The 22243-nt window shown below is 36.4% G+C and overlaps 1 protein-coding gene across 5 annotated transcripts in view; it reads right to left on the reverse strand.

The window, feature by feature from the left end:
• PRKN (parkin RBR E3 ubiquitin protein ligase) overlaps positions 1 to 22243 on the reverse strand; it is a 691175-nt gene that overhangs the window by 62082 nt on the left and 606850 nt on the right. The window lies entirely within an intron of this gene.

A 22243-nucleotide genomic window follows, 5' to 3' on the forward strand; every position in this document is an offset into this window, starting at 1 on the left:
TGAAACATTTTTCCTGATTTTGTAAGGCATTTTGATGTACAAGGTTTACAGTCATATTTACCCATGATCATTAGCCATGCATCTCAGATCCAAAGTAGCTTCAGAACATTTTTGCTGCTTAAAGTATAGAGTAAGAGCAGCTCATGACAGCCTGCTTTAATGAAGTGCCAAAACTGTTATGAGTCTGGAATGGGACAGCATGCTATAAAATGCACTTCAATAATTAGAACAAAGAGCACTTGGCATAGTTCTAATATAGTCTCATGCATGAGAGAAGATAGCGAGTCTGAGACTGTGTCGCTGCACTTCATTAACCTGTCCCACATCTTAATCCAGACTGAACTAAGCCCTGCCACTGATTACTTTCTACAATCTATGCTAATTTATGTTGCTCTCTAGAAATGCTACTTTAAAAACTGAAAGTGATCCACAAACTTGAATTTCCTTCCCCCGTTGCTATGTAAGGTCTACACAGCAAGCAGTGAGAATTAAGCAGGGCAGCTTGTTTTGCTTTTAATCAATTGCACAGACATGTGGGACAGACAGTAATCCTTCTACACACTTTGTTTAGAGGAAATTAAAGCTTTCTGAAGGATAAAAAATATATACACTTATCAACTAAATTTCAAGAATTATAATTACCCACCGTTATATTCAAGCAAGATGAAGAAAGAATCTTCCTTCAGTTTGAAAAGAACTAAAGGTTAAAACAGCTGCAACTGAAATTGCCTGCATAAAATGTGCTCTCTCAGTTTGCCTATGTTTTATAATTACAGTCTTCTTAACAATTCCCCAACAATATCTCCAAGCAGAGGAGCAGATTTTTCAGGCCAAACATTTTTATTTTCAGTGTTATCCTTTTGATATTTAAGTAGCAGTATATGAGCTCTTAGCAATTGATCTGCATGAAGGCTGGAAAATACATCTGAAAGCAATGGAATTTGACCAATATCAAAAATTGTAAAAAATTTAAAAACAAAACAAAGAATACCAAAATTAGAAGTTTATGCATGTTGTTTTAGTTTTGAACAACTTCGAGCTACTTGGAAGGCTCCTCCAAATAAGAATTACTGGGGAACTATTCTCATGTCTAGTATCCAAGTTTCAAAATTCCCAGATTTCAGGCTTGTTTGGCCGGGATCATATTCCCAGTTAAAATGAACACTCACTTTTGTCACTGTATTAGAGAAAACAAAGCAAGCACTTACAGGTTTTGACTACATCCCTTAATAAGAAACTTTCTTACACAGCCATTATCTAATGCATAAGCATTAGGTCCCCACATGAATGTGACTAGACTTTTGTGCACTATCAGTTTGTTCTCTAGGTAGAAATCAAATTTTGAAAGGTATAAAACGGATTAATGCTCCCCTAGTTGCTTAAATCACTGGATTTTGCATATGATGCCATCTAAATTTAGTATCTTATTAAATTAAGTCTCCAACAGACAAAGACAGCTATCCTTGATACATCAGAAGTAGTGGCATAAGAAGAAAAGGGTTGACAGCCCTAACGTCCTTGCTCTTGATGAAAACCTTTAATTTAGAGTCACCTTCATAAGTTTCATGTGGTTTTAATGCCCTCAGCTGAGAAAAGATGCCCACAAAATTGCAGTCTTGTTTCATTAAAGTCAGTTTTCTGAATTCAGTGTCAAGCTCAGATTTTCTTAAGACAACTGAACAGTTGTCTAAGAGTATTACCATAGTCTGCTGTGCTGTCCTATGTACTAAAATGTCCATGATAAATTGATATCATATGCTATGAAAGCTTCTGCTTATTCATGCAGTAAAGGTAGGGCTATGTTTCCATCAAGAAGAATGTACAAATTTCTGCTTCAGAGAAATCCAAGTTAAGTTCAAGATGTATTCTTTAAAGTTGATCTATTGCTGCAGATGTACATAACCTTGAAAGCAACTTCGGGAAGAGATATGGCACTGAAAATTAATATTTAATTTTTGGTATTCTTAAAATAATTACAGTGCTCTAAATCTGAGTGACATGACAAGAATGCCTTTCAAGTTGCCTAAAAGGTATGCTTTTCCTCAGTTTAATCTTCAATCTCATGTTTCTTTCTTAATGCAAGAGATACAAAAGTTGTTTTTTATGCAGTTTCCTCAGTTTCCAGAGTCACTTCAGGCTACTTTCTCAAGAAAAAAAAATTGTACCCTTGGCTTTCATTGCTTGAAGTGTAAAATTTTCCTCATCCTCTTAAACCAGTTCAAAAGTGTATGTGGGTAGACAAGAATGAATTCAACACTGATGCCACATTTTTCTCTTGGCTGGACCATGATTTAATAAAGACCTCTTTCCATTTGGAACACGGTTTAAAGTGATTTATTTATAACTTACATAGTGGGCCCTTTCTTATGAGGTACATACAAAACTATAACTATGTAGAGTATGGTAGGAGCACTTGTCTGGTAATGCTGGAGTAAAGAGATGAAGGCTAAACTCTTGAATTACTTACGTTTACATTTTACACAATGTTTATACCTACCAGATTGCTATATGATATTCTTTAAAAAAGTTTAACTACATATGGCCAGTGCTCATAGCTATGCAAACCCGACACCTCCAGGATGGTGGGCCACATGAACTAGTTATCTAGCTTGCCTAATATTGATTAGTGGAAATGAGTAAGAACATCACTGTTACAAACATTATCCTAGTGGCAAACGGACTAAAACAGACAGGTATTTCAATCTGGAGGTTTGTTTTTTTCAAATGTAAGATGTTTTAGCAAGGTGACCTTACACTGCTACTGATATCACTGTGTAATTGTTTAATGAGAGGAAGATCCAATTTCCAGAATTTTCAGCATAGTAGCAATATTTTTTTTTAGAGATTAGAAAACAAATTTATTTTAAAAACTAGAAAGAGGGAATTTAATAGATATGGCTACAGGGAAAGCTTTTACTAAGTGATTTTCTTCCTACTAAGTCCACACCTTAGGACTCACTAATACAATGGCACCTATCAGTGAAGACCTGATTTTGATTATTTTTTTCTGTAAGATAAATGTGAGGAATACAGGAGTCTGAGAATAATCAACTAAGATAGAGGATCTGGGAGACTATTAAGATTAGCTTGGAAAAAAGTGCTGACAACTAAATGAAGATGTTGCTCCGCCAGGGAAGAAGCAGAAGAAATAATTTAGAAAAGAATACACTGAAGCTACATAGCACACCAGTGATTCAAAGTCTTCTGACCTTTAGAAAGACAACATTATCCATTTAAATCATTTTTTGTTTTGTCAGCTATAGTGTACAAGCTCCTGTATATGGTCAAGCTATTTAATCATTACTTACTGTAAAACCAAGATGAACTAAACAAATGTGAAGAGTTCTGGCATAAACACTGACCTGAGCTACTTATTTACTTTTTCTAACAAAATGAATCCACATCTGTCACTTCTTTCATAGGAAAGTTGCTTTGCAGGCTGACAGATTTGCTGATGACACCATTCTGCTGCACAGAACAAGCTTAGAAGATATCCTGCCAAAACCTGTAATAGAATTTATTGCTGCTCCTTTTCATCTTGCAGGTTTGCATATGTTGGACTTCAGTGGTTTTCCTTTGGCAGACATACTGCAAATTTTAAATCTCATGAAGGCTGCAAAGATGGCTGCATCTTTTAATTAACATTTATGTATCTAAATTATTAATTAACTGAAGCCTCAACATTTCTTGAAGAATTCTGAAACATTTTATGTCTAAATCAAGGTAGCAAACCAATTACTCTCAGTAAAGTTTGGAATTTCAAATGGTAGATTTCCAGTTTCATAGAGGATTTACAGGCAAATGGCAAAAACCCACCATCATTCTACAGGCTTGTTGTCAGTAGCTATGAATCCACTTCTTTCAAATTAAATGTTTTGAGATGAGCTAAAACCAGTGCTTTGCAATCACTGTAGTCTTGTATGGTTGAATCAGGCAGCATTTCTTAAGCATCATGAACTTTGGCCTCAACACAATTTGGAACACTTTCTTCTTCTTTCTCCTTTTGAATCAAATGTATTAAAAGCATCTAAGGCTTTTCTCAAAGCAATCTAGTCTTTTTTTTTTTCCCAAATGAAGAAGCATCTAATATTAAGTTGTTAGCATCTCACATGTCAAGAATGTTAAAACAGAAAACCCTCACGCTTTCACTAGCAGCTCTAAGAAAAAACATAGCTGGAGGGATTGGGTGGAGCAGACAGACCCAGCGTGACACTAGCTGATCTAACAGATGGGGCTCCATATCACTGGATGCTTCTGATGTTCAGCAATGGTTCTGAAAGAGCGTGCTTCTTACTGCAGTCTTGAAGGCCTTTAATTTACTGTGACTTTTTAAGTGTGTTCAACTATTGATGCCTTTGCTTGTTTACATATACTTTTGCAGTTCTGAAGGGCTGTCTTTTCATTTCTAACAGCTGCTTTTCTAGCCAGAAGCTCAAAACGTGCCAAAATAATAATAATGATAATAATAATAATAATAATACTCTGAAGATCTACCTCAACACATACTTCTCTTTCAAAAACTGAAAAACTCTGTGAAATAACCTCTCATGCTACGTTTAGTCATCAAAGCCTTCTACCACAACTAGTGCCCTCAAAAGGTGAAAAACAGAAGGGAGTCATTCTGTGGTTCTGGCATTCTTCCTATATCCCTTAAAGATATTATGCTCTTGTTCCCCCACGGAATATAAAGTGATGATTGCAGGGTTGTAGGTATCTGTTGATTTGAAGGGCACCAGCTAGAGATGAATACATTCTTCGGCTTAAACTCCTCCCTGAGCACCGTTCTCTTTATAGTTGCTGAGTATATCCCAGCTCTTTTTCATGCTTTTGAGAGCCTTAGCAATCCCGGACTACTCACTTCATGCTAAAAATATTTTCCTTCTTGGTCTTCACAAACATTATGCAGAATAGCTTTGAAGTGGTTGTTAAAATAAGCCATCAGCAGGACAATAAACTGAGCTTCTCATTTCTTCCCACCAGAGTCAACCCTCCTGACTGTATTCTTTTTCTGAGGTGCAGCTGGTGGCACAAAGACATTACTATTCCTACTGTCTTCTCTTTCAGAGTGGTAAGACAGATTTCATCCAATACATAAACTTTTCTCCTAGAAAGGTTGATGGAAAGGGTTTCACAAAAACCCTTGTATGTTAGAAGACCTACTCATTAAATCATCATCTGTTTTTTCTTATTTCTTATTATTTCTATATTTCTTTCTATATTTCTTATTAAGTATTGAATAGACATTTAATTGCTGCAACTGCTACTAGCAGAATTTGCAGTTTACCCTGAAGAGACAACTTCCTTCACTTCAGAATAGAGCCTATAGAGTTTCAGAAATGTATCTATTAAGTCATACATATACAGAGCTGAAATCTGTAAGGAGAAGTAAGAATTTCCTAAACAAGAAGACATCTCAGTTTCTGCAGCTCCCTTTTTAGGGCTTCTTTATTGGTGAAGTCCACAGGAAAACTCTATGGGCTTCGAAATGTGTTTGGGAGATCAGTCACTGGCATTGTTGATGGATTAACTGAGAATTAATGGAGTTCAGTTATACAGTAAGGTTGCTAAAAAGGCACTTTAAGCTTAATTTGACCTAATTAAATGTACCTACTTATATATATATATATATATATATATATATATATAAAATTCTACAAAACTTTTTTCAAGGTATATTTGAGTCAGGGAGCTATTTTATTTACATTCCATTTTTTAATCTAACCTCTCTGTGGCACTGCAAGCTCAACATAAAACACTCTCAATGTCTCCTGAGTTGTTCAGAATACCTAAGTAGGAAACTGTTTTCTTTGTCTCTTTATCACAACAACATCTTGAAAAAATTATGACATGTCTATATAGCTTAGCAAAAGAAGTACTTGGTGGGGGTAGCAGGGACTCAATTGTTATTTCCAGCTAATGCTTCCTCTAGATACAATCCTACCATTTTGATAGGAACAATGTTATCCTATCTAGAATAACCTATTGTGCCCACCGCATTACAACTGAGAAATTAAACTTTTTCTCCTGCTGGAATCTAAACAGATGTGATCTAGGTTGTCTAGGTATTACACATAGAAATAAAGCATCGTATTGTACAACAGCCTATTACAGAGATAAAGTGGTGTAATCCTGATAAAGTTATAGAAAGGAAAAAGAAACATTATTTCACTGTGAGAGTGTTTTGTGGATAACAAGCAACAAGGCAACATTTATTTTGTGTGCTAATAATTAATGGGCAGCAAAGACTGCAGTTTTGTATTTTTCTGATATATGTCATCTCTCTAACTGTCCTTTTTCTTTACTGTGCAATCAACTCCTTCAGGGAAAGCAGTTTCTTTTTTAACTAAGTTTGGCTTCCAGCATATAATTTTCTTTGAAAACCCATATTGTGATCAGCTCAAATAGTAATTTTGAAAAGGTGCTGCAGTTGTGTTAAAGATGGCTACATGGTATAGCCCTCATCTAACCTGCTGCTTGAAAAACCCATACATTAAAAAACACTAGGACTTGGAAAGGAACTCTTGGCCAAGCTGTGTTTCCAGAAAAGCATAAGAAGGGAGGCACAGAAAGGGAGGAAATTCTGGGAAACTAGAATCATGTCTGCTTCATTTTTTTCCCTAGTTCTTAGTTTTAAATACATATTAAAACATGTATTCCAAAATATTACCTGATGGATTTTGTAAATAGTCTGAAGTATGTATACTTTTCTCTTTTATTTCACTAGGGCTGGCTTGCAAAATAGACTGAGTGAGACAGCTTTATATTTTCAGATCTAACGATAAATTCACAGTTGCAGGAAAAATCCCAAGCATTCAGGAATTAAGGTTTCAAGTAAATGCAAGCAAGATAATCAGAAACAAAATAAAACCAAACCAAAGTCTGAATATGAAATGTGGGAGAAGATGCTCTAGGAGTGAAAGGCAAACACTTAAGCCTGCAGGAACCAACCAGAGAGTGTGTCCCTTCTCACACTGACAACCCTGACCCATGCTGAAGGGCTGCCTGATCTTGACTGCACACTCGCGGACAGCAATGACAACTCCAGCATTCCCATCTGAGTTAATAACAGCAACAACAGTTTCTGTCTTCTGTGTAGTTTGCTCCAAAAGTAATGTCTCAAGCTTATTTCCATGGAAACTACAACAGATACAAAGAGCACAGTAGCACTATCGGACAAAGCAAATCCTCAGTTACTAAATGGCATTTTTTCAATACATTCACTACCTATAGCTATGCATTTTTACCAGTGATGAACAACAGCCTGCACATCACACGCATAAAAATCTGCACCAGTGGAGGTGACCCACTGTTGCCACTGCTGAAATGCATCTCCCAGTGCCTCCCTGTGCTCACATCCACTATTTGGTCTCCATAAATCATTCAGCAGGCATCTATGGGTGCCATTTTTTCTGCACTGAGGAATTCGGTGCCACACCTTTGCTTCATCCACACTCCCACATCAGATCCATTTTGTCAGACTGCCCCTCTGTTGCCATCTGTCACACAGCAACAACATATAATGGAATACTGGCAGGAAGATTCAACCTCTACTGCCATACCACCAACGTCCATCTCTGATGTTGTAGGCCAACAGAATAAAACAGGAGGCACTGATTGAGCAGCCCTTGTACATGCAATTAAAAGAGAAATATATAAAGATCAAAGAAAAAGAACCTTCACAAACATACATTTTAATCTCCACTTTAAGACAGATTAAACAAGGCACAGGATATCTAAGACCTGATTGTTAAATAGGAGCACCTGAAACTCATCAACATTTCTGTCCTCATTTGTATTTTAGGGCTATGTGAATTAGTATTATCTAGGAGAGGATGTTCCTGCAACCAAGTCTGTTCAGAACACTGAATATCTGCTTTTTGTTTCTATTTTTCTCACAGACTTTGTCTCACAATGGTAGTATTGTGAGGAATGTTTCTCTATGCCAAGGTAACAAATGCTACCAAGAAGCTACCGAGAACTATCTACTTATCATAATAGTGAATAATAGTCTATAATTTTTCATGTCAACATTTGGATTTTAGTGATTATTTTAGATACTCAAATGAAAATATGTCACTTAGATGTTTGTCATGTTTATACATTGACTGTAATAGCACAGTCCACAACCTTTACACCAGGCCTTAGCTCTACATTTACTTTTCAATACTATTACTCTTATGCTACAAGTTCAAGATTTGCAAATTTACAGAAACACAGAAGAGAAGGATAAATATGCGTTCCTGATTTTAAAATAATAAATTATTCAATTACAGTAATAACAAAAAACAAACAATACGTTAGATAGTACAGATTGGTATTCATGTATTCGGAAAGAATATGATAGGTATGCAATTTTATTCTTCTTTTGGTGAAGTTGTCAAAATGGACAAAAATATATAGCTATATTCATATTATCCCCAGGCAGCTCTAAGTGCAAAATGAAAAAGAAATTACGTATGGTAATAAGTATCAAAGAAATACTACCACAAAAAACTACCTATTTATACTAAACTCATTTTTTTTTTGATCTGGAAAGGAAGTAATAGAAAACCCAGCAAAAACAGTTTACAAACTTATGCAAGACTTGAAAATACTTGTCACGTAAGCTCCGATACATCTATTACTAGAGGTCGGCAGTGAAAAAGAAAACAGATTCCCAGAAGCCCCAGAGAAAAGTGTTCTTGAAATAGCAAGGTCACACAGCGGTGTGTGCTCAGAAAACACTGAGGTCTATCACATCAAAGAGTGACAATGTGTGTACTGTTTAAACCTGAAAGAGGGTGCTGGCTATTGGTAAGCCTCAGCATTGGAGTATTAAACTTTTCCCAACCAGATACATCTTGGCAGCATTCTCATTTGTCTGGGCATATTAAAGCCAAATCTAATTCCTTCCTTAGTTTGGCTGGTTCAACTTTATCTACATGGGAAGTAGCATAATTTTAGGGGCAAACCAATTTGCCAAGCAAGGCAAAAAAGTTTATCATGAAACAAAACAAATTAAAAACAAAGAAAAAAGATGGAAGTCTGCTGTATCTATGCTACCATTTAAGTCTTACTGAAATCTTCATGCCAATTCACTGTTCAGAGTGAATTGAACGGAACATCCTAGCAAAACCATGAGAAAGCAATTCTTTAGTTTGGAAGGGAGAAACAGATAATCTGAAACATTTCTTTATCAATCACAATAGCGTAGCGTAAGCATAAATGGACTTAATCTTTGTGTACTTAAACAAAGGCTGGGTGCAGCTTCCTTCAATGGAAATTACTGAGCTGCTGTGCAGGGATCAGCATGGCCTTGGCTTGCTGTCTCAATTGTTCTGCTCCTGTGTTCAGATGCACATGTCCATACCTACAGTGCAAACTCCTCAGTATCGTATTAAAGATTGAGGATCCTGGTTTACAACTCTGTACCAAATGTGTATCTCTGTATCAAATGAACAGAAACTACATAGAAGGTTTCGACTCAATTACTTTTTATAGAATACATGAAATGGAAAAAAAAAACCCTACAGATACTTGATTGGAATAAACACTTCTTGTGTAATGATGCTTACTGTTGCATCCTCTTTAAAAGTTTTGATGGAATTGTCAGGACTCCTCCAGCCTCAGTAAGTCCCAAAGCAAACAATTTCTATTTCCAGAGAGGAAAATGGCTAGAGATGTAGAACTATCTTCACACTTTTATAACCTTTCACTTTCCCATGGCACAGACTCTTGATCCACTTTCCAGGTTAATATACATCACTTATACCCCACATCACCCCTCCCAAGCCAACTGTTGTGCACAGAAGCCAACTGACTGCTCTGAATCATTTCTTTTGAGAGACAGAACAGATGAAAGCAAAATCTTTTTATTGATCAGCCCCTTAATAATCATTTATGGCTTAATATGGCAACTAAATATTCCTATTCATCTTTTTTCTATATTGGATATTTTTCCTATTTCTACTGGTACTTGATTCATACTAATATTACCACCACTATTGCATATTGAACTGCCTTATTTTGATGATTCCTGAATTAAACAGTTCTTTTTTCTTTAATTCTCTTAGACAACCATTAATAACATAAAATGAAGTAACTATTACAGATGTATGTAAAACTAGACCTGAATATATTGACATCTGTGGTTGGCATTCATCTTGGCATGGCAGTGTATAAAGCATGACACTGTTTTAGTATCCTAAGTAATAAAGAAAATTAATGCACTGTATCTCTTTATATAATCACAAGAAAATCAGATCTTAATCCTGCTTTCTTTGTGGTGCAATATGTTCTCACTTATTAGTGCTTCTATTCTAATTATTCTACATTTGGTGGATTGCACTCAGTGTTAATACCACACTGCTTATTTAAGATTCTCTCCCATAGAAAAGGCATTCACTCAATGTTCTTGCATTGTACAAAATGTAATATAAACTTCCCCTCACTTTCACCATCATACAAATCTTTTCCCCCAGCTATTTCTCAGCTTGCCTTCTTCTGAGCCTTCATTAAATCCTTATCATAGTCTTTCTCCTTCCTGCTGCCATGTTTCCCATTTTCCTCCAGAACCTCCTTCTTGTCTCTTTTTATAGCTTGTGTTGAAAAACTGAATTTCCACTTCTGGCTCCCTTTTCCTGCTGGGACCTCAGATTTTGCTGACTCTTCTCCTCAAGTCCTTCCTTTGCTCTCTGGAAAATCTCCACTTACACCTTTAGCCTGTGCAATCTCTGGAGCAAACCTCCTCACCTTTTTAAGCTTTTTTGGTAATAGTTGTAAGGACTTTCTCTTTAACTCCATTTTCTTTTCTATAATACGTTTTTGCAGTGATCAAATCCATAGACATATTTATGTGTTAATTCATAGATCTTCTCTGCTGCATACTTGTCTCTGCTGACCATACTACACTTCTGATACAATTCTGATGTTTGCTTATAGATTTGTAGTCTTGTCATTAACTATAATTTTTATTAAATTATTATATTTATTAAATATACATTAAATACAATGTATATTTAAATTAGAACATGTTATTTTTGTCTTACCGTATCTTTTCACTAATGTGGGCAAGAGAACCATCCTGAGATGCATAACTTGATACCATTCATTTTTACATCTTTCATTTCTACGTGATGCTTTGAAGTGCTTTTCTTATCCATATACGTATTTGGAGATGTTTGAGGAGAGCTGTGTTGGCATGTATTCTTATAAACTAAAATATCCTTTTTTTCCCCTTGATTCTATTCAGATCGCTGCTTCAGCCATCATTCACCTACCCAGCACCTTTAAGTGTGTCACTCTGCCTCTGCATCCTCCTTTACCTCTTTATTTTTTACTCAGCAAAAGCTTCTTGTCATCTCCTTCAAAACCTTTCACAGACTATTCTTCCTTTACATACCAGTTGTCCTTCACCAATGCAGATCTCTGTTTCTGATTCCAACCTGTGCTTTGTGATAATGTCAACCTCAATCATCCAATCATCTTATTGCTTTCTATCTTAGTGCCCTTCCAGCTCACAAAAGCTCCCTATAAATAGCCACAAGGAATTTCTTCCTCCAGTTTCAAATCATTGACAGTAAAGCATCAGCTTTCTTTAGTGTCTGCTCAGCGAAAATAGTTGAGAATAATTAGGACACTCATCTACTGAGACTCGTTCTTCTTGTCCTCTCATAGCTTTTCCCATCTATCCACACTTCTTCTCAAGCTGTTGTCGTGTCTTATTCTTTTTATTTTTTTTTTTTGCTTTGTTACCATCTTTCTCATTCTTGAAGTGGAATTTGTTCTTTGGCTAATACATATGAATTGGATGGCAGAAAACAACTGATGTGTCTGAATACTTGAGTTGGTGTACATATGATCAGAGGGAGAGCAGAAACAGATTAATGAAGTTAACAGTTTCAAACTCGTATATGTACTTATATTTGTACTATTGCTGTTTCACATTTAAAACTAATTTCAAAATAACTTAAAACTGTAACTGTTCCAGAAATATTTAACTATTAAAAAGCATAAATAAAAAACCCAACAAACCAACCAAAACATACCACTCTCTTCCCCATCCTGCTGAAGATAGAAAGTGAATATTAGCAGCTATTCAATAGGGATTTATTCCAGCAGTACTGCCTTGGCAATTGCCTGTCACTATCATTAGGAAGCCTATAGGAATCACTGTTTAAAATCTATAGCTGTATACTTAGAAAAATCAAAAGCTTTCCAAAGCACATTGACATACTCTGGTTCTTTGCCCAAAATGACAGTGACAAGATGCCTAGGATACTTTCTGATCAAACAGAACAGAAAGCACACAGCTCTATAATTAGGTCTAAATCCTTTGGCCGAATGAAAGGCTGTTATGGAGACGGAAAGTGGAGTTTGGAAATCCACATCTCTACATTGTCAGTGCTACACATTATAACCAAGAACATTAGGGAGTCTATTATACAGAGGCAACCACACGCCCACACAATAAAAGCTGTGTGCTCATGTTGCGTTTCCTTAGTAAAGCTTTCTGGAAAAAATAATAATAATAAAGACATATAGAGCAATTTTGAGACAGGATTTCAAAGACTGCAAAATCATTATCTGACACAGGGAGAACTATCATATGGAAAATGACTACCTTCAGTATTACCTTTACTGCTTGGAAAGCTTTATAGAAAAATGAGAAACACTTTTTCCTTATTCTAAGCTTTCAAAAAATTTCTGTATGTGCAGTATCATTGTACTAGTAAATGCAGCACTTAGCTCCATGGTGAGCCAGACACTGCAATGCCCAGGTGATAAACACCATCACCCATCCCCAGGGAGTCCTGTGAGGCAGACTGACTGTAAGGAACTTCTAACAATATCTTCAGAATTTCGAAATGTCCTTTCATTTTCATCATCTTTTTTGAGAAAGGAAGGCTGAAACATTAATAAATAAGTAAAAAGAGATGGAAAACAACTTTTCAGTACTAAAGCACTAGTCAGTGAGACATTACCTAGTCACGCATTTCAGATCCTGCATTTACTGCATTTCAGATCCTGGCATGTTACTATGTATTCTTCTCCTGTATTTGACTTAAATCATGTAGACAGGATTTTATGACAGGAAACATATAGAATAGGACTGTTTTGGTTTAAGTGAGGGCTTTGCCCCTTCCTAATTCAAGTTGCAGTTTCTCAGTGAGTTGTTCTCACAAAGCACTGTGACAAGCCATACTGCCATTTCAGTACTGCCCCATGTTTTGGAGCCACAAAGACTGAACGAATACCAGAAATAGAAAGGGGGAAGAACAAGACATCAGACCTGTTAGAGTTCTGCAAACTCTTTTTTCTTTTTTGTGGTATAAGACTACACCTTATTTGTTTACATCACATAACCTTTGGAAAATTATTTACAGTCCAGCTTTCTCTTCTACCTCTAGGGCAGAAGCTACTGAGAAGGTAGAATGCCAGCCTCTTTCTGTGAAGAAAGCTAAATTACATAAAAGATGAGTCACAGATAAACTTACAAATTTAGGGTCTTAAAGCACTTCCTATTTTGGTAGACCTTTTGCTTGTAATAATAAGATGTTAGGAAAAAAAAAAAAGGATAAGAGAGTGGTATCCATGCTGGAGTTGGCTAACCACTTCTGATTCTCATTTTCACAAACTGCTATCAGTTTAAATTTAGGTAACCTAATGTTTCACTTCCTTCTTCAGGAAACAGTAGGTTGCTTTTCAGGGAGTCAAAGGAAAATGCTGAGAGCAAGGAAGAGTTTGGGACACTGCAGCACAGGGCAGGCTTCACTGTAAACACTCTCCTCTCCTGTTCAGATGTCTGAATGGTTCAGTGTTCAGCTGGTATGGACTTCTTAAAAGGACATTGCTTTTGAGCTTTTTAAAGAAACCCAAGTTCCTTCTGGCGTTTCCGGAAAAATGATAAATATTTCAGATATTTTAATATGGAAAGTTGCATGTTGCTTAGCAGGTCTGAGATTTCAACATCAACCTCCACTTACAGAGATCTTGTAAGATATTTGTAAGATGTGAGTGAGCTGGTGTAAACTGATATAGATTTTTTTTTTTTTCAAGAAGCAAAGCCAATTTACATCCACTGGGAATTGTAAATACAGCTGGTAAAGCATTTTTGGATCTTTGATACATAATATATAATGATATTCATTCTGTAAATAGTTTCTCTAGATAATTAATAACTGAAACATTTATTAATGCTTCATCTGTGGAGGAAAACTGTTTTCAGTTCTACACTTAATATACAACTGGTTTGAAACAAAACATATTTCTCCTTGAATAAACCTCTTAATTAGTATTTGCTAAGTCTCTTCGAAAAATCATTTTAAGGTGCTCTGATAAACAGGATCTAGGAGAGAAAATTAAAGCTTTAAATGATAGATACTTTTTAATATAATTTGTTCTCTTTCTGCTCATGTGTACCCCTCTACTGCATGGATTGTATGGTTGTTGACATTTTCCATGAGACACGGCAAGGTCAGGGTGAGTGCTGCTTTATGCAATTCAATAGAATGACCACGTGATACCACTTTCTCATTCAGTTCATGGGAAAACCCAAGCTGCCTGGTAAGTACAAATAAAATGCAGAGCACCAGACCTGAACAGGTTTGCTGGCTCCAGAAGAATGGGAATACTGGTTTTAAAATCAGGAACAAGATGCAAAAGTACACATCTCTTAATTCACAGAATTGAAAGAAAAAAAAGGGGCAGTCTCTGTGAGATGGCAATGAGTAAAGTACTGTGAAAAGTGCATTCTTGCTGAATTAATAAAATCATAAGCAAGGCTGAACTTCTCTCACAATTAATTACATATATGAACCAAATGGGAGATACATGCATTTTTTACTTTATCACAGATGCTGCAGCTACACATTAACCAAACACAGACTTATTTTAATACTGTGAGCTGATTTAGCCATTTATTTATTTTCTAGTCCTCATCATAGAGTAAAAATTCTTATCTGCTTTGCATGCATTGGATAATGTAGCATATGCTTTCCTATTACTGAATGGCTAATGACTTTCTAAATTAGTCTGGAGGCCTAAGGCAAGGACTGGATGGTTAGTACATTTGACCAGTCATTAACGTGTCTCTCAGTGGAAAGAAAAACATCTTAGCCAAATGGTTGTTTGGTTTTACATTAGCAGTCTATCCAACTGCTACCCTAAAGTTTTCATCTAATAAATTACTTTTCTATAAAATACTGACAAGGAGGTGGGAAATCCTCTTTTACTTTGTTGCAAACATTAGAAACATCCTGAAATCTGAACTACACTCTTAAGTACTGCTGTAGTGATGCTTGCAGTAAAAATATACAAAAGAAAAGATAGTAATATTTTCTGTAGAACTAAAACAAACCTCCCACAAAACAAAATAAACAAAAAAAACCATCACAACAAGCAAGCACAACAACCTTGAAGCAAACAAAGAAACAAAAGTACCAAAAAACCCCTCCAACATTCTTGTTCAACAGAAAAAGCTCATAACTATATTTCCCTTCAATTTTTCTCCTCTGGAGAAGCATTCTTTGGTAGTGCAATGTGATATAAAAAGATTAGAAAAGTCCAGCATTGGTTCAAGAGGTACAATGTCCACAACAGTCATGTTCCAAAGGGATTATTTAAGACCAGTTTTAGTCTGTCTTTGGACTGAATACTCACTGGAAGCAGAAATGCATTATATGAACTCTTGGACCTCGCTGTTCAGTTTAATTTCTTGAGGAAAAAAGGCCAGTTGATGTGCCCTGAGATCATGCTACAATGTGAATCCAAGTGCAGTGAGCTGAAATAATTGAGAAATTTGCTTCAAAAGGGCTCTTCTGAGATGAAAACTCAAAGGCCAACACACATTCTGGTATTCTGTGATATTGTGAATATTTAACAACTTCATTTCCAATCTGAAGGTTGTAATTATTTAATGCAAATAAGAATTATCTTCCTTCTATTCCTTCACACTCTTAGCATGCTGCTACTTTGCAAAAAGTTTTGAATTGGCCAACCATTGAACTAAATGAAAGAAAAGGTATATTTTTATACCAGTGAGGTATTTTAAACATTTACTTTTTAAAATCTTTCTGATATGAAAAAATAAAGAAAAACGAACAGATGAAGAAATGGAAAAACTATGTTTGCCTGGAGCATCCTGAAATATGAAAGGAAAATATCTTAATTGGTACCTTCTGATTCATGGTTCTGAGTTTTCAAATAGCCCTTCATCTACATGAGCTAAAGGATCTAAATTACGGTGGCATGATTCAGCTTGTCTTTGGTCCACTCAGTGCTGCCCAGAACACCTGGACAGTTATGAAGGGCTATCTGGTACTACAGAAACCAGCTCAAATTTAGTAAATGAACACATTCACAAACATATGTTCCCCTTATTGCATGGTGATCACTGATAAAACAGGCACCAATGCCATAGTCTGATGAGATCAAAGCATGATCACCTAACTACCTAAATTGTACCCAGCTCCTATGTTTAAAGCTTCTGAATGTAGGGCTAACTTCTAGGTCTATGTCCATTGATTTCACCTAGATTTAAGGATTAGGGCCTTTAGCTTAATTCCTATCAGTTGCAATCAATTCATTGCTGACTTTCTGTTTTTATATACAGTTTTTATATGAGAAACTGGTATTTCTAGTGCTCTACTAAAAGGAGAAAGCTGTAACGGAACACATATGCAGACCTTGTGTGAAATGGCTTGCACATTGCGCTCTGCAAGGTGTCCAGCAATGGGCCATGTCACTTGCTTCAGAAGAAAGAAGAAACTTCCCATAATTCACTTCTCTGTGGTTGTGGACAGTTGATGTTCTGCCTGGTATGTTTTGTGCTTGGGCCTCTGATACCATTGATTAATCTTTCTAGAAATTTTGAAAGTAACCACAGAGAGAACTTTCCTGATGCTAGCATTTTTCTTTATAGAAAATGTTCAATCCTTTTGGTTACAGGGGCAGATGAATTATTCAAATGGGCTTGTGAATATCTCTTCATATGTATCTGTTCACTCATCACTTTCTTTTGTCTCTCACTGTTAAGGCATCAGGGTGTTGCCTGGACTATACAATTTTGCTGAAGTCCACGCAGCTCCACTGATTTTGACCTTCTCAAAATCAAGCACTTAAGTCCTTGAATTCGAGACAAAAAGCTGGAACTTCGGGTTGCACAGCAAAGGCAGCTCTCAAGGGATGTATTTAGCAACTTTTATTTCTCAAGGATGAGTGTTGATCTCATGGGCATGACTGCTGCTGCTATACTGACCCCTCACTGTTTACCAGACATGACTGAAACACCTTTGGATTTTCAAGGCTTGCAAAAAGCTTTGTTCAAACCCCTAAACTACTTTAAAAGTTTCACAGTCTTCCAAGTTTCTTCTAACAGATAACAATGGGGAAGTCTTAAGCAGAAATACTGTCTTTTTTTCTAGAAAAGGTACAGGAATTATTTTACTTCCTTAGCTATCTAAAAATATGAAATCAGCAGGGACTATAATTGACTCTCCTTAACCACCATCAGCTCTCCACTGCAGGGTTAAGGTATCTACAACTATAGAGAGCTATACTTTGAAGAATAATCAGCAATGACTAGATTATCAATCACATACCATCTCAGCTATAGGTAGGTATATGATATAAGGCCAGGCAGCTGTTTAGAAGCATTTTTTTGGCTTGAAATCCTAGTTTTTGCAGCATTACTTGATTCTCCTGGATGGATGATCTCTTGGCTGACTCTGAACCTAGGTGGAGCTGTGCCATCTGAACACATGTGCCATCTAAATTACTTGGCCAGTACCATCAGAGGTTCAGTGCCAAGCGACTGCAGGTTTAGACAGGCAGCATACATAATATTGTAAATGCTGGCTCCTCTGTAAAAAATCCTATCCTCTCTGACAATGCTAAAAAAATGACTTTACTTGCAATCCAACATTGAATGCACCTGATGGTGTCTACAGAAACCCTCTTTCCCCCAGCCAGATCCTCAAAGCAATAAACGACCAGTCAAATGGTGTGAGGCAAGACAGGTCCTCATACACCAACTAAATTAAAAAACACTAACTTTCTACTTAGATATTACAAAAATAAGTCGGTCTCTTCAAAAGAAAAAGGTCTCTAGGAACTCAGTACAATCAACAAGACTCTTGCAGTACTTCTGACCTCATTGTGACAAGTCCAATTAAGCTAAGCAGTTTTTTCAAAACACTGTAGTATGATATCAACACAGCATTTAGCTAGCCACAACTTTCATGCTGTCCAGCTGTGCTTATTTCCTGGTAAAACTTGGACAGCCCAGATTACGCTTCATTGGTAGAAGTGCCCAGAAGAGATGCAACACTGTCAATGATTCAGAAAATGTTTGACTACAGATAGGAAGAAATTTTGGCCAAATTATTTATGCACATTTCTGGGATTATTATTATTATTATTATTTTTCCTTTACATAGTGACTTACAATGTTACTTAAGTCACTCAGTGGAAGGCAACCAAATACCAATTCCTAGCATTCAGTGAGAACTCAGCAAAGTTAATTACTGTGGTTTCTATCATTTAGTCACCTATTTTGTATCTGACAGGTCTGTATATAGATGCAGATGTAGATGCAGGAAGTTACTTGCACCTAAGTGTGTGTGATATAGGAATAGGTTAAACACTGTAATCATTGCTGTCAAAGGAGTGCCTAATCTTACAATACAGAAAAGATCCGTGCTGCTTGAAATTGTTTACCTTCCCATCAAAGACACAGATACATCCACCTTTGGACAGTTTACAAACTCAGTCAAATAAGTTGTAAATAAAATGGCGCCTCTGAGTTAGTTCTTCTTGGATATGGAAGAAAAATTCCATAGTTATCAATCAACTAGCTGAACTTCAAAGGGACTTCCTCAGGAAGAGAAGTCTGCATCAATGAAAAACAATGTAAAATAAACCTCCCAAAAAAGAGAATTTTTTCTTTTTCTTAGAAAGCTTGTTGGAGAACAGGAAAACAGAAAAGCTCTGTGACTTTAAATCAGTGTTTGTGTTTAAAAAAAAAAATGAACTAGCTAACACAAAATCCTTCCCAGTTTTCAGTACTGAAGGAAAGAGCTGATGACTTACAGACCCATGCTATTGGCATCACACAGTAATTCATTTTAAGAGTGCTGGAGACAAACTAGAATTACTGTAACTTCAGTATGCTTCCTCCTGACTCTTATTGGGAGGTACCCTAATAGCAACAAAATGAACTCACTTTCTATTTATGTATTTCAGTTTGTCACACACAAGACAAAAGCACTTAATATTCCAATGCAGTTAATTTTCAGATAGAAGTACTATTTTTCTATTTGAAGACAGCATCATGTACAGTTTTTAGCTACAGGGAAAAAAAAAGAAAAAAGCATTTCTGTCTTTGGGAAGATTTCAAATCATACTTTCTGATTTAAAAAGCATTACTTACATACAGACACACAATGGCAATTAAAGGACTGATCATCAGGTGTTATTACCCACCCTTAAATTCTTCTAATTTGCAGAATTTGAATATTACTGCAATTACAGATAATGTTTTCAGTGCAAAACAATACAGTTTCAAGCAATTCCCTTCCATTTTGTCATGTTTTTATATAGTGCTAATCACCACAGATTTGGAGTACCTCTCAGAAGTTGAAGGAACAGTGCAGCTAATGTTTTGTACATATTTATTTTCATACAGAATCCCCACAGGGAACAGAGTATATGGTCTTGTTCCAGAAGAGATTTTCATTTTGCTGTTTATCTTAACAGAGATTCATACATGTGACAGAGAAAACAAGGTCAGAGACTGCGTGGAGGAATGATAAGCATAGCAGTAGCTGCTTATTTCTGCTAAAATGAGCAGCAGAACAGCATGATTTTTAGAAGTGAATAATGAAAAAATACCTTAGCTGCACATATACGCAAACACACAGAAACATATTATGTATGTATGAAAAAACTGCTCTTTGAAATGGGCATGGTACAATCAGTTCCCAAGATGAGAACACATCTTTAGCTCATCATGTCAATACTATATATTTTCATTATCATTTTTGGGAAGGAAAATTTAGAAGTGAATAGAGAAACCGTTCTGATTCTGTCTGGGCTCTGTCTGTTTTGATTGGAATAATAATCACCATAATGAAAAATTGTTCACCTAGAAAGAAATACAAGAATGCAATACGAAGTGATAGGCTCTGCAGCACCAAATTCAGTTATGAACGTAAGACATAAGGCTCAGAAGGATTCGTGCTCTTACACACTTCAAAAAATCTCCTGACGTTTTGGCTTAATTCTCTCGGAGTTACCTAGTCAATCCCACTCACTGGAATGGAATGATCTGTGGATTACAACAGAGTACATGAAAGAAATATCATACCCTTCATCTCTACGTGACAGATGTACTTCCTTTTTTCCAAAGCAGAGCCTGTAATTTAAGTGCTCAAAATCGGAAATAGGAGTATGGAACCCCTGAAGCTGTGAACAAGTTTCTTAATTTTGTAATTCCAGTCTTTCCATCTGTAAAAACTGGGGGTAATACTTTCTTGTACTGCAACAAATAGACATTAATGAGACTGCTTGCTGCCTCCTACTGTGGGACAGGTGTCTGCTGCTTGAGCCAAGAAAAGAAATGAGGTTTCTTTCCAACGCTTGCGCTTATAATGCCTACCACAGATGCCCTTCTGTAATTCAAATATGTAACATATTAAGAATGTAGGTTGAACTAAGTACTGTTTTTGTGGTATTAAAACAGTACATTAATTTACATTTGATCTTGCTATTACTTTCAAGTTCTACCATTTTGATCTAATTGTTCTTAAAATTTTGAGGGACATGTATCTCATGTTTGCCTCTTAAGCATTACATGTATTCATGCTGAGTCATAGCTGGGTGGCACCATTGAGAAATGCTTTCACAAGTCTCTTAACTCACATCAGATGTTTCTTGATATGCTCAACTCACATATTTGATCTCACACATTATCTCCTACACCTATGACAAAAAAACCACCTCACATATTATGTGGCACACTGTGTTGGCTTTTGACTCTTTCACATTTTAGCTCTACCATGCCATAGCGCTGTCCAATATCCTTGAGACAGATTTCTACTTAGGCACCATAAACAAAGTGAAACCTAAGATGCAAAGCACCACAAAGGAGAAAAGATTGATCCATTAAAGAAACCCATTAGCTCAGTAGTTATTGCCAAGGAGCTGGGTATTTGTACTGGCTCTTCTTCCGGAGTGGTAATCACAGCTTGTTTCCTCTGGCATAGAAAATAATTTCCTGCATATTTTTTTCTGACAACATCACAGGAGTAGAAGACTTGTGTTTCCCTTCCAGAGCCAGGAGAAACTGTATAGTAAATGCAGTAACCTTCTATTGGTAAGGAGGTAGAGCACTGTACAACAATACCGAGTTAAATTCTACAGCAAAGCTGACTGATACCTACTGTGTGCCAGCACTGAAACCTTAAGCACGCTGGAAAATCCCTACTGCCATGAAACACATTTACTGATTTTTGTATTAAATACCAAAGTGAACTCCATGTGCTAGTGTGTTGGTTTCCACATTCTTTAGTTTAGCATTTATATTTGTATAATCAAGATGTTATAATCACAATATAATTGTGTATAATCAATAGATATCAAGATGTTATAATCACAATATAATCAAGAGAAATAGGCAAAGTAGACAACGATCACAAAAGAGAATAAGTGGAAGAGCTTACCCTTCAGTTGAGCTCACCAGAAAACACCAAGAGAGGTGATCTCCAGAAGAGATCCTTCCCCTCTGGTAGCCAGCTCTTAAATAGGTCTAGGAGGGGTGGAGCCTGGCTCTACCCCTTCCGGCAGCACAGGTGAATTGCCTTCACCTGTGCTCCTCTGGCTGACTCATGGATCGCCTCAGGTGATCAATCAGAGGTTCAGGCCTTGACTCAGCAGTTCCCATACAATATTCAATCCTTTTTTTTTCTTTTCTGTATTGAAGTTGCCAACACATTTCCAGTCAGAACTGGGGACCTTGCCAAAGTGACTGATTTAAGTCTAATTTGTTCTTAGATTGTGTGGGTCAAAGCCATGACATAAAATTGCCACTATCATGAAGCGCTTAATTATTTTTCAGTTCCTGAAACACTTGACAAATAACTCCTTCTTACTACTGGATGTATGAAGATTGCCTAAATTACCCTCTCAATCAATTACCCCACAGAGCTTGAAGAAGTTGAAACTCTGTATCTCCATAACTCATAAACTTTTGCTGGCTTCTTAGCAA

The sequence above is a fragment of the Lagopus muta genome, chromosome 2 (assembly GCF_023343835.1).
Source record: "Lagopus muta isolate bLagMut1 chromosome 2, bLagMut1 primary, whole genome shotgun sequence".
Taxonomy (NCBI): Eukaryota; Metazoa; Chordata; class Aves; order Galliformes; family Phasianidae; genus Lagopus; species Lagopus muta.